The following is a 6,835-nucleotide window of genomic DNA, read 5'->3' as shown; positions in this document are numbered from 1 at the left end:
GGGAATCAGGAGACGTGTGTGATTTTCTCGGTTCTTCCATTCGCCTACTGGGTGACTGGGGCAAGTCCCATCAGTTCTGCGGCTATTCCCCCCATTGCTACTTGCCTTCCTCTGTAAAGAGCTTTAAGAGCCGCAAAGAACATTGTATGTAAGCACTAGGGCTGTCAAACGATTAAAAAAATAATCACAGTTAATTGTGAGATTAAAAACATATAGTTGCTATTTATCACAGCTTTAATCGCACTGTTAAACGAGAATAGAATACCAATTTACATTTATTATAAATATTTTTGGATTATTTTTTTTTTACATTTTCAAATACATTAATTTCATTACAACACAGAATACAAAGTGTACACTGCTCACTTTATATTATTTTTTATTACAAATATTTGCACTGTAAAAAAAGATAAAAGAAATAGTGGGAGGGGAATTGAAAAATACAAGTACTGTTGTGCAATCTCTTTATCGCGAAAGTGTGACTTACAAATGTAGATTTTTTTTTTACATAACTGCACTCAAAACCAAAGCAATGTAAAACTTTAGAGCCTAGAAGTCGAAGCATGAAAGGGCACATGAATGTTCAGCATCCCTGGCACGTAAATACCTTGCAACACCAGCTACAACAGTGCCATGCGAACGCCTGTTCTCACTTTCAGGCACCAGTGTAAATAAGAAGCAGGCAGGATTATTTCCTGTAAATATAAACAATTTGTTGTCTTAGAAACTGGCTGACCAAGAAGTAGGACTGAGTGGACTTGTATGAGGTGAACTGAAAACTACTCTTTCTTTTGTTTATCTTTTTTACAGTGCGATTAATTGTGACTTTGGAGGGAAGGATAGCTCAGTGGTTTGAGCATTGGCCTGCTAAATCCAGGGTTGTGAGTTCAATCCCCGCCTTATAGTAGCTCCATCTAGGTTGTATTTCCCTAGTTTGATTATGAGAGGGTCATGCGAGACAGTATCAAAAGCCTTACTCAAGTCATGGTATACCACATCTACACTTCCCCCCTATCCACAAGGTTTGTTACCCTGTCAAAGAAAGCTGTCAGGTTGGTTTGACACAATTTGTTTTGGACAAGTCCATGCTGACTGTTACTTATCACTTTATTATCTTCTAGGTATTTGCAAATTGATTGCTTAATGATCCTACTGATCAGGGAAGGCTGAGTGTGCAGAGCAATAGACCAACCCCAGCGTCCATCTCCAGCAACAACAAAAAATAAGTTAGAGGCAGAGCATTTAAGTTCTACATGAGAGCCAGGGAGCAGAAGGGGTCTGGTAGAGATTGAGCTCTGCATTATTCCTATTTAAAAACACAAACAAGGGAATTCCCAGAGGAAAAAAACTTTGGCCCAGACCCTCAAAAGTATTTCTAATGTCTCTTAAACGTTTTAAACTAATGGACCCCAGCTGAGTGTCTGTGTCACTGCCTTGTGAGCAGCAGCTGGCTTCAGAGGTTAGCTCCTTCCAGAGGTCTGTGGCTAACACTGCCTTGTCCCCCCACTCTGATTGATCTTATTTCCACTGCATTGAGAAGGATGTGGTTACTTGGAGGGTGGGGGCTACTGGTTTCACACCTCCCTGAAGATGAGAGGGGTGGGCAGGAATTGAGTTCACACCTTTGCTGCTGCTGTTGAGTTTAAGGTGACTTGCAAAGGGGGACACAAACTGTGTTTGTATTTTGTTTGTCTTTTGCTTCTTTAAGATGGACAAAGGAGACCTGAATCTTTTAAAATTCTGCTTGGTTCTTTTTGTACTTCAGAAATATGGAGAATATGAAGTCTTTTTGTTGTTGTTGTTGTTGCTAGAGAACTCCTTGGGGGAGGGGAGAACTAGAGTAGGAGTTTTTTCATCCCTCAGTGAAAGGGCATCAGGATTTTCACACAGAGAGTTTTTCTCCCAAGTGTGTGTCAGGCATTTGAGTTAAGTAGGTTGTCATAAACATATAGCGAAGGGTAGAATAAAATCCCTCCTTTACCTGTAAAGGTTAATCCCTCCTTTCCCCGGAAAGGATTAAGAAGCTCAGATAACCTAGCTGGCACCTAACCAACAGGACCAATAAGGGGAGAAGATACTTTCAAATCTGTGGTTGTTTGTTTTTGTCCTTTGTGTGTTCTCTCTGGATCAGCGAGGAACTAGGGCAGTGAAAATACATCTCCCTAAACCATATCTGAACTAAGCATCCAATATTACAGAAATAGTAAGTAATAGCAAGGAAATGCATTAGATTATATTTTGTTTTAGCTTGTGAATTTTCTCTGTGGCAAGAGGGAGGTTTATCCCTGTTTTTGTAGCTTTAAAGTTTTGCCTAGAGGGGAAATCCTCTGTGTTTTGAATCTGATTGCCCTGTAAATTACTTTCCATCCTGATTTTACAAAGGTGCTTCTTTTATTTTTTTCTTTATAATAAAGTTCTGTTTTTTAAGAATCTGATTGGGTTTTTAGGAGCTTGGGAGGATATTTTGGGGAAACAGGAACTCCAAGTGGTTCTTTTCCTGAATCTCTGTCTGACTCACTTGGTGGTGGCAGCAGTACTTATCCAAGGACAATGAAGGATTTGTGCCTTGGGGAAGTATTTAACCTAAGCTGGTAGAAATAAGCATAGGGGGTCTTTCATGTGGGTCCCCACATCTGTACCCCAGAGTTCAGAGTGGGGAGGGAACTCTGACATGGGTGTAGAAAAATCAGGCCTTTGAGCTTTTATATTAAGTCCCCCAATGACTTCAGATGGAGTTGGGGGCACCCAGCTCAAAAATTAGACTAAAGGAGTTTTAAACCGTCTCTATCAGATTTCACTTCCTTGGTTCTTGTGTTGTCAGAAATCTCCCAATTCTCCTGTGGCCAAAACCTGAATTTCCAACATAAAAATAAAATAGGAAAAAACTTTGCCAATGAGGAGGTGAAGGATAACCCCCACCCCCTCCTTTCTTTCTCCATGACAAAGGGTTTGTTCTGCTGCTTATTTTCCTTTTGAGAGTCACCTTCAAAGTTTATTGGAATGTTTTTTTTTCTCCCTTCCACACTCCAAATTTGATCAATGTTTTCATAAACACAATCCATCAAACTACCAGATTTAATCTAGTAGACAAAGGTGCGATGAGACCCACTGGCTGGAAATTGAAGTTAGCAAAGGTCCAACAGAAAAGAAGACACATTTTAACAGGGAGAGCAATTAACCTTTGGACCAGTTTGCCACAGGCCATGGCAGATTCTCCATTTAAATGGAGCCTGGGTGTTTCTCTAAAAGACATGCTGTAGCTCAAAGACAGGTGATTGGCCTCAATGCAGGAATCACCAGGTGAGACTCTGTATGTAGTGTCACAGGTCAGAGTCTGATCATAATGCTCCCTTCTGGCCTTCAAATCTGTGAAGGTGTGAGCTAGAGCAGCAGATGGAGAAGAGACAGAGCCTCCATGAAAGCCACTAGGGACGTCACTGTTACCTCACTTTTTATGAAGGATGCGCTCACGTACTGCAGTGATGAGCAGCAGGAGGAGACCTTACGATTGATAGAAACTGGCCCTGTCATTCTGAGTGAGCTCTGTGGCATTGATAACAGGGGGCTGACACGTGTTGCGATACTTGGGCTTAGAAATTTACCTAGACTGTGAGCTGAACTGTGAGAGAGGTCAAGAGATGTAAGAACAACTGAGAGCAACAAATGTTAATGGGAAAAGGTGCCAAAGGGACACACGCCGAATTAGTCTAAACAAAAAGGTGTCCTGATATAATTCAAATGCTGTGTGAAGATTGTGCCTGGCAAACAAGAAAAGTGGGACTGGACGTGGATGAACCAGAATTGGTGTGTTGTAAATTAGGCTTAGTTCATGGACCAGGCAATGATGGATGGGCTATTCCACCCGCCCGTTCCCTTTTGGGGCCCGCCACAAGAGACTGTGTGGGAAAGACTGTGGGGGCTACCGTGAAAGAAAGGGCTGGAACGAACTTCACCATCACAGCTGCCACCCCTACGATCTCCTGGGGTCCTGTGCGCCTCTTTAAATTTAAACCTTGCAGGCAAGGCGTGGCCATCTACGGGGCAGAGGTAGGACTTGTAAATATTGAAACTGTTACACTGGAAGATGCGCAAAGCTGCCATCAGCTGGGTCTAGGATCACAGACAACCACGAACCTCGTTAAAGCCAATGGGTGCTGAGCACACCCATGCTGACAGCAAGAGCAGGCAGACCTCGTTAGGGAGGAGAAACAGGTGAGGATGGTGGGGGAAGCGTAGGGTGACCAGATGTCCCGATTTTATAGGGACAGTCCCGATTTTTGGGTCTTTTTCTTATATAGGCTCCTATTCCCTCCCCACCCCCGTCCCGATTTTTCACATTTGCTGTCTGGTCACCCTAGGGAAGCGCCCAAGGCATGAAGCCGTGTGGCAGCTGGCAGCAAACCCATATGGACTGAGGGAGTCTCCCTGCCTGCCAGTGCAAGGACTAGGAGACCTGTGGTCAGCTGTGTTTGCAGGAGGCAGGAGGGCAAGAAACAGAGCAGACAAGAAGACTGGAGAGAGGGACAGTCTAAAGGAGCAGCTGAAAGCCCGGTAGCAGACCCTGGTAGAAACCTGAAGAGAGGATTTTGGGTCCTGGGTATGGGCTGCAAGGAGCATTTTTGGTGCTGTGAGCAAAATAAATTGTTTCGTGCTGTTTGATTCCTTGTGCGTTCGCAGACACAGGGCTTGGGACAGTCTTTGGAAATCAACAGACCCGCAGCCACGGAATCCCCGACTGCCAGCAATTGCTGCTCCCAGCTGGAATGCCCTGGGGGCCCCCATGTTTGGACTAGCCCCTGGGCCCAAAAGGGACAACGTTGTACTGTAGGGGGCTCCCCTGGGGTGGTCTCTGGTGAGAACTGTGCTCAGAACGGCTCAGCTGTGTCCTCCACTGCTGGCAAGGGCAGGAGAGACCCCTGGGAAATAGTCACTTTAGGGAGGTGGGGGACCCCCCCATCCATTGAAATGGCTCAGCCTGTGCGTTTGGAGCCCCACCCAGGGCCCCCGTTTAAATCAATGGGAAGGCTCCCAGGGGCTGCAATGGGTGTCTGTCGGATCCGCCCTGACACTGGCATGTCCTGGGCAGCGCTGGCTGGGCTCCCGGGTGTATTGGAATCTGGGTGACGTGGTCTCTCGCCCCTGCGACAAACAGGAGACTGTGAAAGGTAGCGAGGTGGTTTCCTGTCTGAGGGTGAGGAAGGAGGGGGTAGACTCACAGGAACAGTCTCTGCAGGTTCAGCACAGTATAAGAGAGTGAGTCCCTTGGTCTGAGCTTCACTCTGAGCCTCCCAGGGCCATCCAGCCTTTGGACCTGCAGGTACAGTCACATCTTTAACTCTTTGGGTCAGGTCCATCCCTGGGGTGAGCCCCCTGGGGGGAAGCATGGCGACAGGTCAACCTTGTCTCTTCACTCAGACCTAGGGTTTTAAGAGCGGCTCGTGATTTGGGAGCCACGATTTTTGGAGACCCGACTGAAAAGAACTGAAAGGGGTCAGATCTTCGGGGGTGGGAGGCTCTGAAGGTGTCTCAAGTTACACTGCTAAAAATCACTTGTGACTTCTCAAAATTTAGTCCTAAGGAAATGAAACACGTCTGTATTTTAACTTCAAAAAGAAACAAAGGGAAGTTTTTGCCCAACTCTTTCCCCAGCCTGTAAAGGTCTTTGCTTGTTTACAAGGGTTGCTGCTCTCCGGATACCCATCCCTCTCCTGAGGTGGCTCAGGGGAGTCTCCATAGATGACCCCAATCACCTTGGAACAAGGGAGCCAGGGCAGGCATTTCTCTTGGTTGGTGTTGAGAGTCTTGTGGAATTTTCTTCCTGTCCCCCAGATGAAGATGACATTTTTGCTGATCACCGTGACTTACCTTTGCGCTCACACATTGATGGACATCCCTCAGGTAACTCAATCGATGCTGTAATGTTGGTGAGACCCAATGCCATCTAGTTATGTATCTTTGTGCTGACCCTAGTATCTGACAACTTTCCATCTAAAAGAATTTGTCAATGGTGAGGTCCCTTGGGGGACTTCCTGGAGTCTCTGGCTCCTCTCTCTTCTGGGGTTATAGAAAGCTCTGTTTGGATCAGGGTTTTCTCTTGGTTTATTTGTGCGGAGAGCACTGGAGGAGGTAGAAGGGGCTGGCTGACGCTAGGAATGTTGTCCTGGGTTTGGTGGAGAAGTTCTGTCCAAGAGGAAGGTATGTCTGTGTTTCCTAATGGTGGTCAGACCTGGATTAGTCTAGTCTCCTCTGGAACCTCACTGCAGAGCAGATGCCCTCACTCGGGAAATGCTTTGTACCAGGGATTAAATTTAGCTGGGGCTGTCGGGGCTGGAGCTGTGATCAATATTTTCAAACCCGCAGCAGAGTGGGGGCTATCCAGTTTATTGCACTGAGTGTTGCATGTATGATTACCTGCCCTGTGGGCGGGTGGCGTATGTGTGCAGTCGGTGCAAAGAGCTCCTGGCCCTCAGAGACCATGTACAGACTTTGGAGGCCAGGGTGGCGGAACTGGAGGAGTTAAGAGAGGCAGAGAGGTATGTTGATGAGGCTTTCTGGGACACTGTAGAATAGTCACACCTCTGCTCAGACAGCTCCTGTGCTGTTGAGGAGGAAGAACGGCCCAGGGAAGCAGAGCAGTCAATGGGAGCAGTGGGAAACCTTCCTGTAGTTGGGACCCTCCTTCCAGATGGTGCTGGGGTTGCCTCTCGCACTGAGGTTACCTCTCCGGGGGAGGGAACTCCAGTTTCTAGGAAAAGGCAGGTGTTAGTAATGGGAGATTTGATTATTAGAAACGTAGATAGCTGGGTCTGTGATGACCAGGAGAACCGTATGGTGA

This window comes from Mauremys reevesii, linkage group 1, assembly GCF_016161935.1.
Source record: "Mauremys reevesii isolate NIE-2019 linkage group 1, ASM1616193v1, whole genome shotgun sequence".
In the NCBI taxonomy this organism is placed as follows: Eukaryota; Metazoa; Chordata; order Testudines; family Geoemydidae; genus Mauremys; species Mauremys reevesii.
Note: the sequence above shows the minus strand (reverse complement) of the source record.